The sequence below is a fragment of the Schistocerca americana genome, chromosome 2 (assembly GCF_021461395.2).
Source record: "Schistocerca americana isolate TAMUIC-IGC-003095 chromosome 2, iqSchAmer2.1, whole genome shotgun sequence".
NCBI lineage: Eukaryota > Metazoa > Arthropoda > Insecta > Orthoptera > Acrididae > Schistocerca > Schistocerca americana.
The window spans coordinates 798,946,139-798,973,255 of NC_060120.1; the positions used below are offsets into that span (position 1 = coordinate 798,946,139).

The 27,117-nt window shown below is 37.7% G+C and overlaps 1 protein-coding gene across 1 annotated transcript in view; it reads right to left on the reverse strand.

Annotated features, from left to right (window-relative positions):
• LOC124594445 (dynein regulatory complex protein 1) overlaps nucleotides 1-27,117 on the reverse strand; it is a 326,671-nt gene that overhangs the window by 231,826 nt on the left and 67,728 nt on the right. The gene's annotated exons all lie outside the window — the stretch shown is intronic.

The following is a 27,117-nucleotide window of genomic DNA, read 5'->3' on the forward strand; positions in this document are numbered from 1 at the left end:
AAATATATGAAAAAGTATATGGCAAAATCAGGTAATGTCATAGAAGCAGAGGTGTGTGCAGAAATCAAAACATTTAAAAATAAAAAAGTAATTGGTCTGGAGAAAATGTCAGCTGGAGGTCTCAAATATGGAGATCTGGACTTAATTCACCACCTTACTAAACTGTGCAATACCTTTTGGCAAACAAGGCAAGTTCCAGAAGACTGGAGGAGTAGCATCATCATCAAACTACTAAAGAAAGGAAATCTAACCAAATGCTCCAACTGGAGAAGCATGATGCTTCTCTCAGTGACAGGAAAAGTCTTTGCCTTCTGATTGAAAACAGGCTGTGTAGACTGCTCCACGTAACTTCTACTGCATTTGCAAGGAGTATTATAAATCCCTGATACTCTCAGGCCATGAATATTTTCAACAAGTTGCAACATTTCTTTCATTTTCCTGGGTGGCTGGAAAATTAGTCTGATTCCTTGCCTATTTAGAAGACTATCTATATCACTAGTGTTGCATTGCAGAATGGAAGCCACTTTATGTGTTGGTCTTCCTGGCTTGGTGAACAATATTACATCTGTGTTTTGTTGACAGAATATACTCATTCCTTCTGAATAGCTTTGTTAGATGGTTCATCTCAGAGCTGAGGTGCTCTAAAATAGGCCTGGCTCTGAGTATTAGGGTGTTCAACACAGTTCTTTTCTGAGCTGGATGATGAAAGCTACACTTGCTGAGGTATAGGTTTCTGATACACAAAATGGCCAAGTCGTCCATCTTCTTGGGACTTTATCCAAATTTGAAGTGGCAAGTTAACCGAAAACATTTTATCTAATTATGGAAATGTTGGTTAACCCATGTCAGCTGATGGGCAGCAACACTTGTGGTCAAGCACAATAATTTACCCTACCGTAACATTGATATTTCAGTCAGATTCTTTCATCTTTTCAGCACTTTGTTACCTTGATGAAATCACACTTCTTGTTTATTAATAATATCCAAATTTTGAGGAAAAGAAAGAAACATGACTGTCTGTAAAAAAAAAAAAAAATAAATAAATAAAATAAAAAAAATAAAAAAAACCTCTTTGAACTTTTCCAGAACATTGGTTGCAATAGGAATGAAATGTGGATCCTTTTTCTTGCCAAATAACTTAGTAAGAACCTCTCTGAATAACACCTAGGTCTCCCTCTCATTCAGTCATTTTTAATTCAAAGTTGGAATTGAACATAAATTTTCAGTGAAAGGTCCAACAACCCAGGCTTGAGGTCTGGCATTCAATATATTAAAATCTTGCCAACCATCACATCCAGCAGAACTGGGAAATGCTGAGAGAAGGTGTTGGTGTTTTAAACATAATATCAGTGCACATTTTGTGAAACCAAAAAGCATGAAAGGGCATGGTGGGTGCTGGGAGTCAAACACATACATAAATAGCAGTGTGAGACCAACAATACTTCACAGTCTATGTAAACTGATGTTGGAGAGGGGAAGAAAGGAAAGGGATGGGGTCTCTGCTGTCAACTGCATTGGGACATTACGTGGAAACAGAGGCAACCAGTATTCAAACATGGGATCCCCTGCTTTCTAGGCAGGTGCATTAATCACTGGACCATCTGTGACTCAACGTTGTTGCAACTGTGCGAACTATTTTGGCATGCCTAATGGTTGATCCACACTCACATCGAGTGCCACCTAGTAGCATTCCCTATCCAGTAACTTCAAGTTCACTACTCTAAGATTCCCACAAGAGGTCGGACATATTTGTGCATACACACTGAAGAAGGTGAATCCATTGCCCAGATAGGCGTATCAAGTATATGGAAGCATGGTGTTCTTCTGGACATGTCCAAAAGAACAGACACTACACAGAATCTGCAGCTATGATACGTTATACATAAATTGAAGATGGAGAGGGGCAGAAAGTAAAGTTAAGGAAAGGGATCACTTATTGCTGCTGATTCTGCATAATTTTCTAATGCAGCTGGCAGCAGTGATCTCCTCCCTTTCCATTCCTTTCTTCTCCTCTCCATCTTCAATTTACATATAATGTATCACAGGTGCAGATTCTGTGTGGCTTCTATTCTTTTGGACATGTCTGAAAGAGCAGACACCTTGCATTCACATACTTCACAGTCTGGTTGGAGACTAGGCAGCAAGTGGATATGACAGTACAGTCAGTCGTTAAAATATTCTACATAAATTGCAAATAATATTTTGGCTGAACATCCAGACACACACCAGTAACAGAAAAAACAACACGTTGAGTAAAATGGATAAATATGAAGTTCCCTTGTTTTTATACACATGCTAGAATCATTTAATTTAGGCAAAAAGTTTGTAGGTCAGTGAATAATATGAATCTGCAAGTATGCTAATGTTATCTGAATTATTCCTGGTTACCTTTGGGCAGCGCATGAAGTTTTCAATAACACCCATGGATGTATATTACTGTAGAACTCCTACAAAAATTTATGCTCATTTGTGAGGAGTGACACTGGGAGAGCTCATATGAAACAGGGACCAAAGCAAACAATGGCAAAATGGAAGTGTAAGTGTTAAAACTCTGAATTCAAATGTTCCTTCACAAAGGAACATCAAGTTATGTTGCCACCATTCAGCTGACATAAGCTTGCAAAGGTGCATGACACAATAAACAATTGTAAAGGTGTTGTAAAACAGCTGAAATTACTAAAACTCTGTTCAGCCAATGGGTTCAACAGAATCCTTGTTAGGTTATATTACAGAATTTGCAACTGAATTACTTCCACCCGTGCCCATATTCTACTAAAGATTCCTAGAGCCAAGAACTTGTGATAATTATTGTTTAGCTACCGTCACAAGCAATAGAGTCCAAAGTTTTGAAAAATACAGCTTAAAAAATTATGTTTCAATTAGGTACATTTTGCAAGTGATAAAGGACGCCTAGGAAGCTAAGAAGGCCAAAACTGTTAAAAATTAAAATGTAAATGTAGCAAATATTCAGCAATGGGAGAGCTAATAGCATGTGTTTATATTCTTTTAAGTGTCATTTATGAACACTGGAAGCTTAGAAACATCCCAATGATTGGAGAAGGGCACTTGACACACGCCTCTATACAAAAGGCAGCAGAAATGATCCATGACACTGTTATCCTTGTGTTACTCTACTCTATTTAATTCTAAGATATATTGATTGTCTAAACACTATGACCTGGGACAAAATAATCATCTCTAAGGAAATCAGCTCAGACCTGGAAAACAATGATCACACTAAACCCTTCTCATGTTCTTCCAGGTAATCTGGAATGTCGTAGTAGTTTTGAAAAAATTTTGATTAGTAACACACTGAAAACTTCTGAATAAATATTATATCTGATCAGGGTTGCAATTGTACTGACAATTTTTGCAATTGTACTGACAATTTCTTGACAGCACATTACCTTCAACAAAAAGTCATTTGCATATACAGAAATACTATTGGTGTCCTCTAAGGCTGTGTAAATGGATCATTATTACTCCTGTTACACATTAAGAACAAAATGCAGCTATTTGTTCAGTGAACACTAAATGGAAAAATGATGTACACTTGGATTACACCTCCTTAAGCATTATACAGAAAGGTGCGCACTATTCAGCAAGTTCATTTTCAATATGCTTCCCAGAGAATTGACAAAATTGAGTGATAAATCCCAATATTGAAATCCAAGTTGAAAGGTTTCCTTGTGCACACTTCTCCTATTCTGTACAGAAGTCCCTTGTAGTAGTTGGGAATATTTCTCTGTAATGTATTATTTATTTGTATATTCTCTATTTTTCATGTCTTATTAATTCTCATTCTATGACCAAGTACTTTGGTGTGCATAGTCCCATGGAACTGGTAAATAAAAAAAAAATTATTTAGTGGACAATATATGTTAACAGTCTCCTATTTTTTTATAATAATGTAGTGATATGTGTAGAAACTTATTCTGACAAAAATTGTAGAAATATCTTGTTATATCTTGCCAAAATATTAGCCTGGTACAAATACTGGTAATTTGCTCTAAATGTAGTCAGATGTAAGTTTGTGGAACTTACTAAAACAAAAAATTTGTAAGTAACCTTTAACAACATGATTAATTAGTTTTAATAAGAGTGATAATGTTATACAAATACTTGAGAGTAACAATGTCAAAAGACAAGAGGAATGAACACATCTGTTTGCTTGCAGTAAATCAAATGTAAGACACTGATTTATTGGTAGGACACTATGAAACTGCACTTTGTCTGGACAACGCAGCTTACTTCATCAGTTAATGAAACAGGATGAATCTTCAATGTTATGACATCTTGCACAGTAAAAACTATCATCTGCCAAACATTTTATTGTGATCTGTAGAGTACAGATGTAGGTATAGTCTATGAAAGCTATGTATCAGTTATAATGTATGTCTTGATTTGTTGAACTGAGGACTCTTCTTCATCACTATACCTAAAACACGTGATATTCAAGTTATTGGGGATGATTAGATCTATCATAAATGTGTTGTTAAACAAATGTGTAATTAATTACAATAAAATCTCTTTATTATTTTCAGAAAAAATTCTTTACTAATTCCTAGTTATTTATGAATTCCATAGATCATTTGAACAATTCCTTTATCAAAATGATGTGGAACTTGCCCATTTACAGGATTTGTATGCGTACATTACTAGCATTAACATTAATGAGCACATTATTTTTTTAGTCCTACTAAACAAAACAAACATGAAAAGAGAGAGAGAGAGAGAGAGAGAGAGGGAAAGTCTACCAGTTTTTAACTAAAAATTCATCAACGGAATAGAAGAAGTTGTCCAAGAGAAACAATTTCAGATTATATTTCACTTTGCTGTCTGTCAGACATTTTATGTTCTTGGACAAATGATCACAAAAATTTTTGTTGCTGCATACTGTATTCTTTTCTGAGCCACTGACAGCTGCATTAAGGGGTAATACCTACATGGTATCAATGTGGGAACACCACACATTATTCTCACAGCTCGCTTTTGTGCAATCAATACTTTCCCTCTAAGTTGTGAGTTATCCCATATTATATACTGCTCACTTCTGAGCAATCAGTATTTTCCTTGTAAGTGGTGAACTGCACCTCTCACTGCCATCGAGCCCTATTACTGTTTGGTGACCAACCTTCTACTATTTACACAGTTTCTGTGTAATGTAAAATAGTGCTTTGTTTATGGTGAAGGTGTTTCTTGTGTGGACATCAGCATATAGTAGAAACAAATGACTTTCTATGGCAGTATCAGTTTCCATTATGTGCTATCTCTGATACTGATACAGGTTGTTCTCAAGTTGAAAAAGGCGTGTGACAGTATTACTTTTGTGCAATTGTGCTCTTTTACAGTGAGATGGTTCTCATATGGATATCAGCAAATAGCAGAAACAAGTGACTTTCTTTGGTGGTTTCTATTTCCATCAGGTGTTGTCTCTGTGTAGTTATAGTAGTTCATTTTCTGCCATTATTTTCATATCAAAATTTTCACACAGCACTAAGACTCATGTCCAGTTCATATTCATCCTTTGGTGTACCAAATAAGTGCTTCATGTGTTTTGAATATATTTTCCTTGTCACTCTGCACTTTAAAAACCTAACATTTTTATATTCTTCTCTGGTACTTCGTCTAACTATTCTTTCAAATTATTCTTGAAAACATTCTGTTTTCTTGGTGTTGTTCTTGTTAGTCTGTAGTTGCCAATCCTAGTAAAACATGAGTGCTTTATTTCCTCCCTACTCATTGTATATTGTGAGAATTTCTCTATCATCCACCAGAGAAGGCACCCAATGGGAGCTACCAACTCCAAAAATTCTGCACTTAATAATGTGTTATCTTTTCTATACACTGCAAAGGTAATTATGCCCTATACTCTTTGAGGAAATAAAAATTTAAGGCAGTTTAATAACACTTAGAATGCTGGCAATGTCATGAATCACAAACTAAATTTTTAAATTGAGGAAAACAGCAAACATAGCTCAGACACTATCACACAACTAAGTCTTGCAGAACACATTGAGGGGGGATACTAAAATTAATCACAGGAGTTTCTCTGGCACATCTGTCCACTGCTTGCAAGATAATAAATCACAAAATCCTACTGGATAATTATACAGCTATTTCAAAGACTACCATCTTGTTCACGTTATTCAGTCAGTTTCTATGTCAATTCGATACAATAAAGTAAGTGGAGAAGACAATGCAATGGTCTGCCTCAGAGGTGTGTGTTGGTACCAACAGCAATCAATTTGTACACAAATTATCAAACATTTCTCTCATATGATGCATTTCTTCTAAGCAGATCATCTTATTTTTACTGCAAAGGAAAAAAATTAAACTTGTTGGCAAACAGCTAACAGGGACTCAGTCTATCATCTCAATGCATTACAAATCAAATGTGTTGAGACCTAATCCTTTAAAAACTTGTGCATTTCACCTACAATCTAATCTAACAAGACAAAGACTCAGATACATTGTGAAAACCAGAAGATGGTACAAACAGGCATTCTTAAACATCTAGGGGTATCCCTCAACATGTCTTTGAGTTATAAAATTCACTGCATTCAAGCTTCTAAGAAAGTAGCCACAAGGAATTACTTTTTGGGAAGATTTAGTTGCAGTAAGAGGTGAGAAAATCCTATTGTCCACAGAACAACTGGTAAGATCTTATGCTTCTGGAACAGATCTGCAAGTACCAGGAAAGTAAATGTCATCCTGAATGAAACTAACCATATGAAGGGTCCACCTCCAGATAAATTCTATAGATCAGATGGTTTCTCTGTTCCTTATATTTGACAATAAGCAGCAGAATACATGAAAGTCAAACAGATCTTCAATGAAAAACACATAAAATACCATGCAGAGAGCAATTTGCCATTAGGATTGATATTTAGAAAAAACTTCATGAACCATTTAGACACAGAGCTTCCAGATTGGTACCCACAAAAAAAACTGAGCCAAGTACCCAACTGGAGTGAGAAATTTTTAGGATACTCAAAAGATTATGAACACATAAATTAAAGTCGTACAGCATTGTTGGCTGGGAGACTCCAAGGGGTAGGTTTAGCCACCTAGCCAGAAGGGGATTTTCTTCCTCTGCATACAATGGCCCCTTTTCCTGCAGATATGTGGAGATGTGTCTCACTCATACTTGTTGAGTGCAGATTAATGTACTGTAACAGCTATGTGTGTAGTGTAGAGTGATGTTTGTATTGTATGATAATGATGATGAAAGTAAGGTGAGGGTGAAACCTCATGCCAGCAGATAGCCCACTCTTCTCAAATAGTACCCATGGCGCTACCAGGCTTAACTTCCCATCTGACAGATGAATCGCCATCAACAGTGTCATCTGTCCTCACCTCAAGCGACTTTGCAGAGGGGTTTGGAATTTAATCCCAGCACAAAGGCTGGTGATCCGGAACTTGATGTCAACACCCATCCTCTACCTGCCAGCCAAATGCTAGCAGTGAAACTTTCATCTAAAATCGAGATTTGAGGCAGCTTACCTCTGAGTTGAGCACCACTGCACAAGCAAGCATTAACAACCTCGGCTACAGAGTCAGGTAATGAACATGTGTTGCACCAATAACAACAAACACGTTAAAGTGGGAGTTAGAAGATGATAGCATCAATTTCTACAACTGTGGCAAGGAGCAGGATACAGCACACACATTGAAGTGTCTTGTCCATTCTTACAAATGCACCCTCAAAACCTTATGGCTGGGAAACAATACAGCTAGTGATGTCATCCAACAATGAGCTTAAAACTTGGTAAAAGATGACACAGATCAGAAACTATGGCTGAAAATTCACCCAGTTGAATAGATTAGGATGAAGTGATAAATGGAATGTGTAAATGCAGCAGTTTAAAGATTACTGATGAAAAAGAGACAGTCACATGGAGAAGTAATCCATAAAATACATGAAGTTCATAATGTCATGTATGCAATTGCTCTCATCTCAATGCAGCAGAGAAAAAACCACTTCAGTTCATTCTTTATAAAACAGTCATAAAATCTCTTACTACTTTCATTGAAGGAAATACAGTCTACTTATTCCATTGCTAGGAGATCAGCATCAGCTCACATTAAGCATCTGAAATAGGCTTTTTCATAAATTAAATAAAAGTAATTGCATAACTGTTTAATAGAAACTTCAGAGTTTCCAAAACAAATTGTAATAAACCTGTTATTAGTACATATCATTATACTCTAAGAATATTTCTCAAAGCTAAAGAAAATTTTTAAAAAATACATAAAAAAGAAACACAACTTTTCCTGTAAGAAAAAGCATGTTAGTGGACAATTTACACGCATAGTATTCATTTTTTGTTTGATTTAGAATGGGGCATACTACACAGCAAGTTGTTAGTGATCATGCACACGTAACGACCACATTGGAGTCAAATACTCATTTCAGGAAAACAGACACCCAAATAATAAAAATAAATGTAAATGTTCAAGAAAATGGAAGGAACACAGAAGGCAAGAGCAAAATTATGAAAATTACTAAACCATTCTCTTCCAGTTATCTTTCTTTTCGCATGTATGTTACCAAAGGTTTCAGCATATGGAATACGTTCTCAGATATTTGAGAGACTCACAGACTTATCAAGTAATTGAACCCAATATGTTGTCCTGCATGGCTAGCATTCACTGGAGACAAGTTACCATCAGGAGTGCCACAGGGAAGTGTAATAGGACTGCGCTTATATACTTAAAGGATTATTTTATGATGATAATGAAGAACACAAGAAATCTTTGAGTGACTGTATGAGATACAGAATGATTTGGATACAGTTTCCATTTGCTATGATCCATGACAGCTTGCTCGTTAATCAAATGATGGGAAATCCAAGATGGAATGTAACAATATTATGAAAAGGAAAGTTGCTACTCACCATATAGTGGAGATGCTGAGTCAAATATAGGCACAACAAAAAGACTGTTACAAATAAAGATTTGAACCCATAAGGTTGGACACACAAAAACACACACACACCACGCAAATGCAACTCAGGGGTTAGGTCAAGTAACTGGGGAGCTACAATTTTTTTGAGTCACCAAAGAAACTGGTTACAAGTTGCATGGAAGTGTTATACATGTGACACAGTGCTCCATCTTATTGTAAATAATCTTCTGTGAGCTTGATGTCAACTAGTTGCTCCACAAATGTATTGAAGATGCCCATGCAAACTGTAGTGCCTACAGTCATATCAAAGAAAATGGGGCCAACAATCCTGTAAGCTGACACTTTACACCACACTCCAACCTTTTCATCATGCAGTGGTGTGTCATGGATGATGTGGGGGCTTACACCAGTCCAGTATCTGCAGTTTTGTTTGTTGATGTAAACTGACAGATGGGACCAAGCCTCCCCTGTAAACCAAGTTATGGAGAGAACGTCTGGACAGTGAATAAGAAACCCTGAAACCACTGACAGTGACTCATTCTTCTATCATGATCTGTTTCTTGCAATGCTTGCATCATTCGCTCTCTGTGTGGTCACAATGCAGATTTGTTCACACCTCTCCGAATGTGCCATATGGAATGTCTGTCTCCTGGCTCAATTGAGGCAATTACTTCATTGGAGAGTTCTCAAAGCATCTTCACACATAGTAAATAACCTCAGCACTCAATGATGGTCTGTGTTTACCAGTTACTGTTTAGTATACCAGATGTCTCCTGCTTCCTTACATTTCATAAAAATTTGATAAAAATTTCCCACAATTGGAGACTGATTCGAACGACTTCATTTACCAATAGGATAGGACACCACCACACTGGCATCTTACCAACAACAATGAATGTACTGAGACATCACATAACAGCTGTAACTCAAGACATGCTTGCTGTAGTGTGGGAACAATTTGAATACTGCATTAACATATGCTGTGCATCTCAAGGGGGCCATATTGAACACCTATGAAGAGGTATAAAAAAAAACTTTTTGACTTTCCCATTCATTAAAAAACAAAATTCATTGTATATGTGTATTAGATTCAGAAAAATAGACCAAATTGGATTATTCTTTTTGATATCCCCTTTATGTTACTGAGAAACACCACATACACAATGGCGAACATAAATAGGAAGCCCCATGGCGACTGAATAATTCATTTTCTTGATTTTTATGAACGATGTCTATTGCTAGTATGTAAATGAGCAAAAATAATTATGTTAGGTGAAGGTACAAGAATCTTGGTATGTGTTTAAATTTCATCACATAGGGAATAATGAAAACAGCAACAAATCACACGTACAAATCAAATCCCCAACAGCAAAAATCATAATCTTAAGCATTTCAAACACAAATCTTATGCAGAGCCAGACAGTAAATGAACTACCTATCTTTGAGAGAGGATTGAAGTGCAAAACTTTATGAATCATGATCTATAATTTTTACTGTCATCTGAATGGGCAATCATTTAAAGTGCATGATCTAGAATGGCATGCCACTCTGTAGTGGAATGTGTAGCTTCCCAGACCATGGAGGCAAGGATTTAGATTCAAGTTATCAGTCTAGTACATAGTTTTAATGAGTTAGGGAGTTCTTTAAGAGTAACACAATTGGTTCTAAATGATTTCATTCCCTGCTGTCCTATCTAACAAAGTTCTGTAGAAAAACAAGAGAACAGAGATAAGTGAACATACAAGATCAAAATAGTGATCAATCTGCCATCATCAGCATCATCATCACAATCACCATTGAACAATTTCTGAAGACTGGCAGCATCTACTGGAATGCAAGCTTCTCCATCTTCTCTGGTCTTCCCATCACCTCTCTGTCATTACCTTGGTCCCATCTTTTCCTCTTTCCTGACAGCTTGTTTCCACTCCTTTTAGCCATATGCCGTTAGTCTCCTGCCTCCCCTTCCATCTTCATCTCACGCAACATCCTAGGTATTCTTTTCTCATCCTTTCTCTTCACCTGTCCATATCTTTACAATCTTTTTCCTTCAATTGTATCTTCCAAGTTCTGTTTCTCATCTTTTTTATGTCTTCTAAACAACCCTGTCCCACGGTCCAGTTAAAGTTAAAGATGATTAACTGTCACAGTCTAGGTTTAGCTACATTTCTGTCTAGAGAAATAGACATAGAAACGATTTATTCATTTTGAGGGAAATAGCTTGCACATCAGCACATAAAGTTGTTTGTTGATGAAGTTAATAAATACGAAGTCTTACTCATCTTAATTGTCTCAATGTTGACATAACTGTTGTTGCTTTGTTGTCCTGTAATAAAAGAGGGTGCAAGAGGCCTCGATTTGTGATGTTTCTGAACAAGAATCACATCCCTGTAGTTGATGTTTCGACATGTCATTTGTCAGTTCTTGCAGGGAAAATGCTGCCTGACTCCTGTTTGATGTGTTCTATACATAGGAGGAATAAACTTAGAAACAGAAGAACAGTGTTTATTAATTCCAACACATAAGGCGAGGCTACTCTACATCTACACCTACATCTGTATACATAACCTGCAAGCCACAGTATGGTGTGAGGCAGAAGGTACCCTTTGCCACAACTATTTGTTTCCTTTCCTGTTCCACTCACAGATAGAGTGAGGGAAAAATGACTGAAACATGTAGTGATAGTGGGTGTGGCGGGAAACAGTTTGGACAGTGATGGGGCATATGACATAGGTGGTGACCTGAAGAAGATAGGTTCCCTGACTCATGGCACCAATGTACACTTTGTTGAGCTGTTCCAGCATCATGATCGGCCACATCTTGATGGAGCTGTGAGGCGAATCAACGTGGGGTTAGGAATGGCTCTGAGGGCAGCCAACTTTGCTCATTTTTCTCTAGTGCCCGTTGGGACTATCAACAGATGGGGTTTCACTAGGCACGGCGTACACCTTAACAGGACTGAGAGGGGAAGATTGGTACAGCTGATTCATGAAAGTATAGGGGGTGGATCTTGGACCACAAATGTCAAATACCTGTTGTCATAGGTAGGAAAAGTCAGCCTTTTTTAGGATAAATCCAAACAACAGGTTCCCCTGCCCAAAGTATATCTCCAGCACTTTAAAAAATAAAGAAACAATCACTCACAAAACAGATTTTAACAGTCCAAATATCTCACATACCAATTGTAAAAAAAAAAAACTGGAAAGAGTAACATGGGGCATTTCACAGACTTAACAATCCTCCATTGAAACATGCAGTCAATAAAAAATAAAATACAACTATTAGAAGTTGAGCTCCAGTCTTTGAACTGCACAGTTGTTTGTGTTACTGAGTACTGGTGTAGAGAGACAAAAATCCAACATGTAGTGTTATCATCTTATAAAAGGGCAAACTATTACTGCAGAAATGCTTCAAGGAGTGGAGGATCATGCATTTATATCAGAAAAGGAACACAGTTCAAATCAAGACATGACTTCAGTACAGCAAGTGAAGACAAACATTTTGAAATACCAGCTATTGAATTAACATGGCTTGATATAACCAAGAAATTAATCATTTTATGTGTGTATAGATCTCCCAATTGTAGTGTAGACACTTTTTACAATAAATTAACAGAAGTTCTAGATAAAGTCTCAAGCACAAAGGTCAACATAATTCTGTTTGGGGACATTAACATCAACACTAATATCATAAATGAATCAAGGAGCATCCTCATAGATATCCTTCAAAGTTTTGGTGTGTCCCTATTGCTCAATAGTGCAACAAGGGTTACTACAATGACTGCATCAGTAATTTACCATGTGGCCACAAATATGGACAGGGAAAAATGTGATGGAGCTGTAAAATATCTCAGACTATCAGACAATCTCTGTCAAATAACAACAGTAAAATCAGGCATAAAATATTCCCTAAACTACAAGCCCACAATCAACATCCATCAGAAACCAAAATAAAAGATTTTTCAAATGAACTTGCAACACAAAGCTGAGATGAAGTGTATAAGGAAACCAACAAGATTATGAAATTCTCTAAATTCTCCACATTATTTAAAGTGAACTTTGAAAAGGCATTTCCAAAAGCATGCATGTCTGTATCAACATCTCACAAAAACAGATGGATAACAGAGGTACTAAGAAGTACTCCCAAACACTTAAATATCTCAGTTCCATGAAAAAGTCACAATGATCCTGAATACTTAAATTTCTATCATAGATACAGAAAGATCTATAGGAAGGTGCTAATTGCTGCAAAAAAGTCATTTAATGACAAAATAATATATAATGCAGAGAATAAAAGCAAAGCAGTCTGGGATGTTATAAAAAAGGAAATGGGGAGTGGCAAAGAAATGCAGAATAACGTACTGCTGAGGGAGAGAGGTAAGGTAATAAATGATCCACAACACTTAGCAAACTATGTAAATGAGCAATTTTCAAGTATTGCAGAGAAGTTACAGCAAAAATTCCCCAAAACAAATATAACACCTGTAAATAATGTTGCACTAAATACAATGATGTTACTTCCAACCACAGAGAATGAAATCAATCAAACTGTTCAAAAACTAAAAAATAAGAAGTCATTAGGCTTAGATGAAGTACAAATGTGTGTACTGAAACAATGCATAGAGATTATACAAGGCCCCTTGACAAATATAATAAATGAATCCTTCACATCAGGGACATTTCCAGAGCAGTTAAAACAGGCAAGAGTTGTACCTTTGCTTAAGAAGGATAATGCAGAAGACATAGAAAATTACTGGCCCATTTCCCTGCTGTCACCATTCTCAAAAATAATAGAAGCAATTATTGAAGACATATTAATAAATTACCTGAATAAATACAACCTTTTAAGCTAATCACAGTTTGGTTTCCGAAGTGGCAAAAATACGGAGTCAGCCATAGTAGAATTCACTAAGGTTGTACTTGATGCTCTTGAAAAAGATGAGTGTGTCACAGGCTTTGGATCTTTCTAAGGCCTTTGATACAGTTGACCACAAGATTCTATTAAATAAATTAGGAGCATTAGGAATAAGAGGGATAGCTAATGACTGGTTTTGATCATACCGAGCAGACAGGGTACAAAGAGCAGAGATAACACATACTTCAAATAGATCTAAACATTTAGTAAAACACTTATCAGAACCAAAATACATTAATATAGGTGTTCCGCAATGTAGCATATTAGGACCAATACTATTCCTGATATACATCAATGACTTTCCCAGTAGTGCTACTCATGGTGAAAAAATTTTCTTCGCTGATACTGCAATATTATAGTCACTGAGAAAACATGAGAACTCCTTGCAGAGAAAGCAAATGAAACTCTCAAGGAAGTTTATGACTGGTAAGTAAGCAATAAAGTGACAATGAACATAAAGAAAACTAATGCCATAAATTTCGGTTTGAAGAGGGAAAATGACAATATTAAATTAAATGTAGATGGCACCTCTATAGACTGCATAACAAATGCAAAATTTCTAGGAATAAATACTGATTCTCAGTTGAAGTGGTGTGAACACACAAAGGTACTTACAAACAGAATGTCATCAGCATGTTCTGCCCTTAGAATCCTATCATCAGTGTGTAACATGCAGTGTCTTTTAGTTACATACTGTTCATATGTACACTCAATTCTTAACTATGGCATTCTTTCTTGGGGAACAAATGCACTGAATATGAACACAATTTTCAAACTCCAGAAAAGAGCCATAAGAATCATAACCAAAATGGTAGTCGAACTCATTGTAAAGATCTGTTCACGCTGGGGATTTTAACTACTCCGTGTGAATACATTTACCAGTCAATTGTACACATCAAAAATAACATTCGTAATTACTGCACAAACAGCTCTATCCATGACCATGCAACAAGAGATAGACTCAACTCACATTTACCAAGAAAAAATAAACATAAAACTCAAAACAGCATTTTCTACCAATGAATAAAATTGTACAATAAATTACCAAAATAGATTAAAGAAGCTGCAAAAAATACACTTATTTAAAAAGGCTGCTAAAAGGTACCTGTTAAGCAATACATTTTATACATTGAAGGAGTACTTAGATAAAACAGAGTAGGGGTTTGGTAAAAAAAAGTCATACAAATAAATAATATCCAACATTCCACTTAACACCTTCACACTATGTTTCCTCCTTCCTTTTTCCTTTTGTAGAAAAACTTACCCCCAAGCTATGCATTGCACAATACTAACACCTCTTCCTCTCTCTGAGCTCAACATCTCATTCATTATAGAGGGATGCTGACTCAGTTTTACAGGATAGCAAATGGGAAGTTGTGGTATAGAAAATGGCCCAGAGATCACTATGGTGTGTATATTTGTGTGTGTAGTGAATGAAGTGTTATGAAACAATGTGTGTATAGTGTGTGCAGTGACTGATAGTGAGATATGAGTGAACAGTGTGACATTACATTATTTAATAAGTTATTTGTAAAAAAAATTATTGTATACCAGGAGTAAATCCAATGATTGTCTCTAACTAGAAATCTGTAAACGTATGTGTATATGAATTAGCTTATTTTAAATTGGTCTAAACTTGTAAATACTTTGACATGTCCTATATCCTTGTAAAAAGAGATCTACAGACAAATAAAGCTACTACTACTACTACTACTACTACATGCCTCCATATGAGTCCTAATTTCTCGTACCTTATTTTCATGGTCCCTATATGAAACATATGTTGGTGGCAGTAGGATCACTCTGCAGTCAACTTCAAATGCTGTTTCTCTAAACTTTCTCAGAAATGTTTCAAAATGAACCTCTTCTTCCCTCCAAGGATTCACACTTGAACTCCCAAAGCATACCCCTGACATTTGCATGCTGATCAACCCTACCATCACAAATCTAGCAGCCTGCCTCTGAATTTCTTTGATGTCTTCTTTCAACTTGACATGGTGTGGTCCCAAACACTCAAGCACTCCTCGAGGACAGGTCACACTAGCATCCTATGTGCAGTCTCCTTTATAGATGAACCACACATTCTTAAAATTCTCCACTTGTAATTCAAAGATAACTCAATTGAAGCATTGGCCTCCTTACAGAATTATTGTGTCAGAGAGTAGACAAACAGAACAACAACAAAAAATATATTTTAAATCTAAGAATAAACTTCTGCGTGGAGAAATGAATAGTACATGCAGTGCAGTGCTTCCGGTGGCCAAATGCGGAACTACTTGATAGCGATTCACTTTCTATGCACACATGGTGCTGTCCTGTCACTGCACAACACTGCACTTCATGCAAGTGCATGGAGGTTGATGCATAGAGCACTACATTAGCCCCCACCCCTGATGAAAGTAGAGCATTGTTATTGAGGAGCCTCGCTGGGAAGTGAACTTGTTGGCTGGAATGGGTCATTCACGCCTTAGAAGGTACTGTACTATGCCACAGCCTGAGAGATGTTTCCAGAGTGAAATTTTCACTCTGCAGCAGAGTGTGCACTGATATGAAACTTCCTGGCAAGCCATGTCTCTGCAATACCCTTTCTTCCAGAAGTGCTAGTTCTGCAGCATTGCAGGAGAGCTTCTGTGAAGTTTGGAAGGTAGGAGACGAGGTACTGGCAGAAGTAAAGCTGTGAGGGCAGGGTGTGAGTCATGCTGGGGTAGCTCACACGGGAGAGCACTTGCCCATGAAAGGCAAAGGTCCCGAGTTCGAGTCTTGGTCTGGCACACAGTTTTAATCTGTCAGGAAGTTTCATATCAGTGCGCACCCCAAGGCAGATTGAAAATTTCATTCTGGAAACTGTAGTATTGCTTCTACTTTCCCAGTCAGAGGAAGAGATCCCACAGCTGAAATCTTATGACCAAGAAATGTCACTTCTGGCTGCCCAAAAACTCAATGGGCTTCATTCAATATACTCCATATTGTTCTAATTGTCCGAATACCTCACACAGGTGTTGATGATGTTGTTCTGGATCAGCAGAGAAAACCAGGTCATCATCAAGGTGTATAAAGCAGAATGGTACTCCTTGAAGAATGGAATCTATAAATCTCTCTATCACATCTGAGCTGCATTGTGTAAGTCGAAAATCATACATATGCTCTTGTGTAAGCCAAAAGGTATGATTATGGCAGTCTGTGGTATGTGTTCTGCAGCTACAGGTATCTGGGTGTAAGCTTTTGTACAGTCCAAGACATTGAAAATGGTGACACCATGTACTTAAAGTGCCTTAACTGTAGTACAAGGTACCTGTTGGCAGCAGTTCAAGAGTAAAGCACGTGATAGTCATCACATGGGCACCAGACTCCACCTTTCTTGCAACTAAGCGCAATGTCGAGGACCAGTCTTTTAAATGGCTGTATTATGCCTTCCCATAAAACCAAAACAAATTCAGCCTTCGCAATTACTAAATGGTCCAGAGACAATTGTCTAGGCCTGCATGCCAGAGGGGTCTGTCCATTGTTTTAATATGGCACACTGTACGACATGGTATGCTTCGTGGGGCACCAGGTGGCCTCATCAGATTTGGGTAGTCAGTCAGCAATGCAGTGTACTCACCACAGGAAGGCTCCATCAACTAGGAACTGTGGACTGCTACACTGTTGTGGAAGAGGGTGATGGCAAGGCTGGTGATGCTGTCCACCAAGTGGGCATTCACTACTTCAGGGAGTAGCTCGTAGTGCACCAGGAAGACTGCTCTAATGATAGCCTCTGTGACATATACGATGGTGAAATCCCATGTATGGCACATGACAAGGTTAAGCTCCAGTTGTTGAGTGTTGTACATTGTGACTGAACAGTTGTTAGTGGCTGCCAGATGGAAGCCAGTTGATGGCCAGAAATGACGCTTGGACATTCAAGGCAGGATGCTCAGATCCAACCCAGTGCCTACTAAGAATTTCATGCCGGAACCTCTGTCTGTGAAAAACAGGCTCTTGAAGGATGACTCAATTGGCTGCACCTATTGCCAACCTCCACTTCCATTTGGGTGAGAGCATGGTGATGAATGCCTCTTCACATGATCACTGAACTGGTGGTGGTCACTCGATTAAGTCATGGTGCGGCTGGCAGACCAACTCCTCAAACATCATTGGTATCTTTCTCTATTGTTCCCAGTGCCATCGTATGACAACAATGTGTAGACTTGGGAACACAACATTGCAACTTTTGCCGCAAGTGAGTCATGGTCTGTTCACTCTAACAATGACACTGTTGTTGCACAGTTATCTGGCGCCATGGCTGCAGTGATCTGCAAGGGTGGAATTGTGTCTCAAATGAGGTCAGTTAGCTCTGAAACAGCATCCAGCAGCACGTCCACTTGTGAGATGATGGCTGCCTTGATATGTGGTGACAAGTGGCTGCTCCATAATATGTGTAGCAAGTTATCCAGTACCATGCCTATGCCAACTTTACTGCAGAGATGGCGCAGGTACTGCAATGGCTTCCGATCACTGATATCTTCCGGTGTTAGCACTTGCCTAATGAATCTCCGTGGGAGGCAGCCACATTTTGTTTCAGTTCTGTCTTGACCTTATAGTACGAGCTCATCTTGGGTGGCACAGTAGTGACTTGTACCTTGGCTGCAAATCTGTGGTCCAATTGACTTACGATAAGGACAAACTTAGTCATGTTGGCCATTACTCCCACAGAGCAGAAACTTGCCTCCACTTGCGCAAACCAAAAAACAGGATTGTTTGGCCAGAATGGTGGCAGGTGAACTGCTACTCTTGAAATGGCACACTCTTAGACCATTGCACGATTTACTGAGACTCTGACGCAGTACTGTTCCTCCCATTCACTTTGCGGTCACCACTTGTCTATTCTTGCAAGAGGAATGCTGCCCGACTCTTGTCTGACATGTTCTATACATAGGAGGAATATATTCAGGAATGGAAGGACAACATATAAGGCTACTCTCACTTACAACTCAAAGATAACTCAATCAAAGCATTTGCCTCATTACAGAATTACAATTTTAAATCTGAGAGCATGCTGGAAAACTTCATAGCACAATATAAGAGAGTAGATGAACAGAACAACAAGAGAAAATAAATTTTAAATCAGAGAGTAAACATGCACATGAAGAAATGAATCACACATGCAATGGAGCACTCTTGCTGGCCAGGTGTGGAACTACTCAATAGCAATTCCCTCGGTATGCACACGACACTGCACCATCATGGCACAACACTGCATTTCATGTGAGTGCATGGAGGTTGAAGTGCAGGGTGCTACAGATTCATCAAACTATTATGTCAATAACAAAAACAGACTTCATTAATATTGATACAGTTTATCTAATATATATAATATTTAACTCATGAGCATATTTTGTAAAATATAATCTGTTGGTAATTTTTAAATATGTTTTTATAATGGATTTTTAATAATTTATGTCCTCTGAAAATAAGTGTAGTTGTTGATTTCTTATAGAAAGTAAGACATTCCACATAAGGTAATCAATATTTTGAAATATAAGGTGGGTAATCAAAAAATACGATGGGCAAAAATGTAAAAAGAAATTTCAAATATGAGTGCCAAAACATTAAAATGCACAAAACACTCACAAAGAAAATTTGTTTTGTAAATGCTAAGAAATATTGAAAGGTCAAGTATTGCATTGAGATGTTCATTAGACATAGCTATATCATCATCTACTACTGCATAGGTGTCACCAAAGTATAGGTTCATTTCAACCCTTCTGACTTCTCAGGACTTCATTGCACTTGCTTGAAACTTACATTTTCCTTGCCTTCTTCACCAGTGTTATTGCAGCAGGTAATAGGTTTGGTATATAATAGGTATGGTATATCATGTTCTTACTTTTCTTGGGGACGTCTTTGTTGCATGACACTCCTTTCATATTCCTTACAAGACGGACAGCTCTTGCCTTGCTTGCTGACTTATCTCATTGTCATTTCTTACATTTTCCTGTATTATACTCCCCATGTACATGAAACTTACTGCTGTGTACAGGTTTTTGCATCTAGTACCATGTCTTGTAGGTCTTTTTTTCTTGTTGTGACCAGCTTACACCTCTTTGCTTTAAATTTTTGGCCATATGCTTACACCACTTCTTCCAAAACATACAACTGCTTCTGTACTTCCTCCCTGTTGTTCCCTCACACCATGAAATCATCAGCAAACAACTTTGTTGTCATCCTATCTCCTACTTTTCTTGCTACATTTGTAATTACATCATTCCTCACTGCTATGAAAAGTTAATGTAAATAGTGTATACCTTGTTTCAGTTCATTTCACTACTTCCTGTTCTCTCTCCTCCTACTCACACAATTTACTCTTCCTTGGAGTTTTATGTTGAGCACAGACTGTTTCTCTATTCATTTCCTCCTTAGTGTCTCTCAAACTTTACTTCTGAATGCAATGTCATGTGTTTTTTCTAAATGCTGGAAAACTTATCAGAAGATTTCCCCCATTCTCATAGAGGCATTCCTTCAGCAAATATTAAGATCTACTGTGGACTGCCCTCAAACCGTACTGTTCTTCGTTCAATTACTTCTCCATGGTTTTCTCTCCAGAACTTTCTCAAAACTGTTTGCACAGTGGTACATAATGCTTCATTTTCCTCTAGTTGGCTTACATTCTTGAAAATACATACAACTGTTTCTTCTTCCAGTCTTCTAAAGTTCTCATTTCATTCAATACAGCTCTCATAGCTCTATACCGTCACTATGTCCCCACCATTTCTTCTGATCTGATCATTTCCATGCTTAGTTCAATCATTTCAGCCTGTAACTCCTGTACATTCCTCTGCTGCTCCACAAAGATACAGCAAATCTAACTCCTCTACATTCCTCTGCTAGCACATCATAAAATATAAGGGGCATTCAAAAAGAAACGAGCCAGAAGCATAATTACAGAAACCAGTACCTGTATGTTAGAAGTGGCTATTGAGACACTTGTCCCACTGTGGCACAAGGTGGTGGATGACTGTCTCATAAAATTTCCGGGACTGCGATGTTAACCAGTTTTGCACGTACAGCCGGACATTGTCATCTGAGGTGAATCATTTGCCCCTCAGAGCCTTTTTAAGTGGACCAAAAATTCATTCCTTCTGATTCACTTCCTGAAGCACAGGACAACAGTGAATGCCCAGCGTTACTCGCAAACCTTGACCACCCTTCGCCAATCGATCAAATCAAAACAACCAGGCAATCTCGCCCGAGGGGTTATTCTGCTCCACAACAATGCAAAGTCTCATACGGCCAACACAGTCATGGCAGTCCTGCAGAAATTCAAATTGGATGTTCTCGGCCACACTCCATACAATCTGGACCTCTCTCACTGCAATTACACCATTTTTGGTCCCTTTGAAAATGCTCTGAGGGGCAAACGATTCACCTTGGACAATGACATCCAGCTGTACGTGCAGAACTGGTTAACATCACAGCCCCGGGAATTTTACGAGACAGCCATTCACTGCCTTGTGTTACAGAGGGACAAGTGTCTCAACAGCCAGGGTCAATACTTCTAACAAACAGGTACTGGTTTCTGTAATTATGCCTCCATCTTGTTTCTTTTTGAACTCCCCTTATATGTTGTCCACAGCTCTTTGATGTACTTCTTCTTTTCTACCTCAATCCCATCTTCATCAACCATTTTTACAATCTCTGTCAATTCTTTTCTTCTATTTCTGTCATTACACTCTGTATGTTCTTATTTCCTTTTCTACTGAAAACTGCAACAAATTTGCCAAGCAGGACAACTTTGCCACTTTTTGAATAAGAATATATTTGGCACTATATGAAGTTCCTTAATCATTCAATAGAGTTGCCAATACTTTTAATGCACAGGACAAACAATGAACAACAGATATGATGTGCATCTTATGTTTATTCATTTTTTCCTGATCTTTGTCAATTATTTCTCTTTTGGCTTGTCGAACATGCATTTTCTGGTAGTCTACAAAAGTGTCTCAGCCTAACAGAAATAAATTTGTGTGGTATATTTAGTACAATAATATAACTTGGCACGGTTGTGGCAGGAAGTTTGGTGAAAATGAGAGAAATTTGCCAATCTACATTTTTTACTTTTTCTAACCTCTATCAGACTTTTTTGTTAATCAAGTATTTTGGACTCTGTGCAGGTCATTGAACTGACAAGGCTCATTAGAACAAAACTGGGAGCATGCAGGTACCAAAATTTTTGCTGTAAAGAGAATCATAATTTAGCCATTTGTGAACATAACAAAATGAATGACAGATTGACCCAGCATCTTTAGTACTTGGCGTCATTAATGTGACAGGCCTGAAATTGATGTGATGTGAACATTAGAACCAGTTGCCTCATAAAACAATATCAAAATAATGGTCGTTGTCACAGCATTATTACACTTCATCTACCAGCTGCTGCACCATGCTCCTGAACCCAATATGGAATTACATTTATGCTTTTTTTCATGTTGGAAGTTGTGAAGCAGTTATCTTGACTGGAGGTGTGGTAAACATGCTTATTACTCCATGGCTATAGTGAAGGAGCAGTAGATCTTAATACTCAGATCTGATCTAGCAGCAATACAGGTAGTATTGAAGTGCCTGAGAGCTATGGCTGGCACCTGTGAAGTTAAGTACATGGTTAATAGTATGATTCCAGATTTGTTGTTTCCATTTATGCACAACATTTCAATTCCTGACTCATTCATCTTCTTCACATGCTGCAGATTTTGCTGTTATGTGTACTCATTGCCTGGATTCCAACCAGAGTGTGAACTATTGTTGGTCTCATGCCACTATTTATACCTGAATTCAATGTCCTATGCCAACTAACCCTTTGAAGCTCTTTTGTTTTGCAGAGCTCACACTGATATTCTGTGAAAGATGGATTCTCTCACCATTTTCACATTCTGGTGGCCAGTGAGATTTTAGTAAACTAAGCTCCGCACCACAAGTGTTATTTAAATTGAAACTGCCATTTCTCCTTATTAGGTTTTCTGACATCTTTATTTCAAGAGACTTCTTAGTTATGCTGTCTCTGTGCCATGATACTGGTCTCATTGTATATCATTTCATGATTATATTCAATGCAGTGCTTGGCAATACCTGATTTCATTGGTTTTTTTGTAGGGTATGTCATTGATATTGATTGCTTCTCTCCTTGACCCATTGTGGTAGTCTGTCCAACATAAGGCATACCACATTCACATGGAATGTAAAACATACCCAGATTCTGGAGACCTGTATCATCTTTAGCATTACAAAGAACACTTTTTATCTTAGTTGAATGGCATGAAATACCCTGGATGCTATGTTTCCAAAGAAGTCAGTCAATCAATCTTTACACATATTGTGCCAGAATAAGGTAGATAAGTGGAGCCAGAATAAGTTAGATAAGTGATTTTTAGCTTCTCTTCCTCAGTCTCAACCTTTTTCTCAGGCATTCTTGACTTTGGTTGCATTGCCCATTCAATTTCAAGATCTGAGCACCCAGTCTTTCAGAACATAATTAGTGGCTGTTGTAATTCTGTGGTGAGGCTCTACCTGTCTGAAAGTGTTTCAGCTCCTTGGACCAAAGCCTTCAGCACCAAATTTCTTAGTGAGGGATGGTGATGGCTTGAGGTATGGAGATAGAGGTTGTGTCTGCAAGTTTTCTATATACACTGTGACTCTGGGATCCACCTGTTCTTTTCTTAATTAACACATCAAGGAAAGATAATTAGCCCTCTTTCTTAGGTTCCATCATAAAATTTACTTTATTACAGATTGAGTTTAACAGTTCCAGGAACTCTTGAAGCTTTTCTGTACCATGTAGTCACATTACAAAAATGTCATCCTTTGTACTGATAGGAACATGTTGTTTACAGATTCTAGTACCGTTGCTTCAAAGTGTTCCATGTATAGGTTTGCCACAAAAGGTGATAACAAACTGCTTATTATCACATCATCAGTTTTTTCACAATATTTTCCACTGAACAGGAAATAAGTAGATGTCAGAACACATCTAAAATTATCTGTGAAACTTTTTCGCAGTTAGTTCCAAGGAATCAGAAAGTGAAACTCTCATAAAGAGGAAGACTACATCAAAACTGACCAAATACACATATCCTAGATCTACAATTGTCTGAGGCAGTGTAAAAAGTCAGCAGAGTTGCAGATGTGGTGTTCATACTTCACCACATTTTTGCCGAGAACATGTTTCAGGATTCTGCCAACTGATATGTAGGTTAGCCAATGTTACTAACTGTGGATCTTAAAGGAATTCTATCCCTGTGTACATTAAGAAGGCCACATGGCCATGGCGACACTCCTGCTAATTTTGAAGACCCTTAATAATGGAAACACCAAATTGTCACAACATCCAGAAGTGCACTATTAATCAATTGTGACGAGAAAACCTGAGAGATCTTAAAGCACATGACACATGACTGGACTATGGTCAAACCAGCCAAGTGATTTAAGAGAAGCTGAAAGTCTGCTAGCTTCAGTCTTCACATCTAAACAGCTTCACTATCCTGAAGACTACGAGTGCAAGAGTGCAAACAACCTAAGGAGTGCAGGAAAACACTCACAAAAATGGAAAAAAGTGTAAGTTAAGGCTTATAGTAGTCAGATGATTAAAAAGGCCAATATCATCATCCTGCAATGGAGTATTTATTTGAAGAGAATGTCTGACTTAATACAGAACTTACTGGATGATGAATGTCAGGTAATTAATATTTTTAAATCAAGTGCAGAGCTCTGAGGTGTCAGCCATGATTCAGGCTCTCTAGAGAAATGTCTCGGTGAAAAAGATCATGAAATCGCTTCAGATGTGACAGGAATAGTTCGGATAACAATCTCTACTCTGTTATTGGGGATAATATCAGGAACATTGGAGGGAATGCTCCACACACTAATGTTGGGATTGTGTCACTCTTTGATTTGATAATCTGAGGATGAAGTGTTCTCTTGAACGCGTAAATACATAACTTCAGAAGGCATTCACCAGAGCGGGCTGATAAATCCCATCTATGATCCCTGCATCACAGCCTGACACATTCGCACAATACATAGTATAGTCCAAACCTGAATATTTTGGTAAAAGTTTACAAGTACAATTAATTTCCAGAACCCATTCAGTGTAACAAGATCACTGTTTGTCCAACCCCTGTGACTTCAAATATTTTCACTAGGTCTTTTTTAGGGTCCATCTCCCTCCTGCAAAAGATAGAGCTGTTAAATAACGATGGACACCATTGCAAGAATCACTGGGGAAACAAAAAAAACAGCAGCTAGGACAGCACATATACATTCGCACTTTTCTGTCAGAATATAAGAAGCTTATTAAATAGGAAGTATGAGCTACTCTTATCAGTTGACAAAACTGATAAATCTAAACGAATCTCCCTTCGTTGAATGTTCTCAAAACCTTTGGAGAAGGTAGCTCACAAAAGAATATTGGACAGGCTCTCTGAAAATGACATTTTAACATCTTAGTTTCACTTTCATAATGTTTTGTGCTGATTCCATGAGCTCAGTCCTGGCTGAGCTAATCATTAAAAAAAAAACTGTGTTGGAATTTTCTGTGATCTTTCAACATCTTCCTCTCTGTGGATCATAAAATCTAATAGGGAAACTAAAACAGTGTGACATTAAATACATTTCCCCTGCATAGATAGAGTTGTTTCTTAACAACACAAAATAGAGAGCCACATTAACAATAATGCCAAATTCAGAAGTGGTAATATTAACTGTGGTGTTCCACATGGTTCAGTTATTGTCCTTCTGCTCCTTTTGCAGACACCTGGACAATTAGAAGACTCTTCAAAAACTGTGATGTTTCCTGATGTCACTACTTACAGATGACAACCGGTTCACTGCAAATAATTCAATCCTTAACCTTATGAAGACTCATACTATGCAATTCCAAACAAATAAAAATATCTTACAGGTGCTATGACTACAGATCAACAGACTCACACTGGATGAGGTTATGTGTGGGAAGTTCTTCGGCGCCTAGATGGATAATAAACGGTTGTGATGCCTGCATGTGGATAAGTTAAACAAAAAGCCCTGACAGCTCATATACTATGTTGACTTGCAGACAGGATTGATAGTATACTTTCACTCAATACTGCCTTGATGCTGCTACGATCAAAAAACGTTAATTTTACAGAAATATAAAATATGAATATTGTATAAATTTCATAATCAAACATCTTACCAAAGCTTCTTCAAAGACATAGGGGTTGTTACATTTATGTGCTGACACATGCACTCCCTAATGGTAAAAATAAAGGAAACCCTGCAATCAGGTCCTGAAGACTACACAAGGTGTGAGGTCAGCAAACCACACTCCTGTAAATCAGATAGCCCCACAAGTAGCATCATGAGGAACTGAATGCACCTCCATCCAGTCTTCCCACCAAAGAAAAATCCCTGACAGTACCGGGAATCGAATTCGGAACTTCTGCATAAGATTCTGTCATGTTGACTACTTGGATACAGAGGCAGACATTCCATAATGGTACATGTAGTTAATAACAGTAGTGCATTTAGGATGAATTCAGCAATTCACAATCAAAATACTGGAAGTGAAAACAACTGCCATATAGACAATGCATCCCATGTAGGGTTCAGAATGGGGTTTTATGCTCTAGGCTCACTGGCAGGCATAAGGCAGGATATTGAAAATCCCAAATATTCATAAATAAGAAGAAATATTATCTCATTATCCACTCTTTCTACACTTTATCAGAATATTTGGACGTAATTCAAATGTTTATATTAAATAGATTTTGTCTTTGCCCATTTTTAGACTATTGACAGTGGTCTGTGTAAAGTTACACAATTTTTTTTGTTAAAACTGTTAGACAATAACAGCAGCAAAGCAGTAGTTGCTTTGTCAGTATGAGTAGATTTGTCCTAATGGTAATTTGTTATTGCTGACTACTTCCACCTATTAATGTATATATTGTCATATTCCAAATCTCTGAAGGTCCTCTGTCATGATGGATTATAGTGTTACACCTCAACGAGGAACTTGAAATTTTCAGCACAGAGCAGGATCAAGTAGAGGAACTATGGCTCAAGTTTACAAGAAAAGTTGACCTAGCACTGGATGGATATGTACCCAGTAGAACAGTTCATAATAGGAAGGAACCTCCTTCGTATACAGTCTAAAGAAACAGCAAATACAGCATAATAGGTGTAAAATAAATTGTAGGGCCATTGATAGAGTGATGCTGAATGAGATGCATTTGGCTGTCAAGAGAGAATGATTACTATAGCAGATTACTGTCAAATGATATTACACA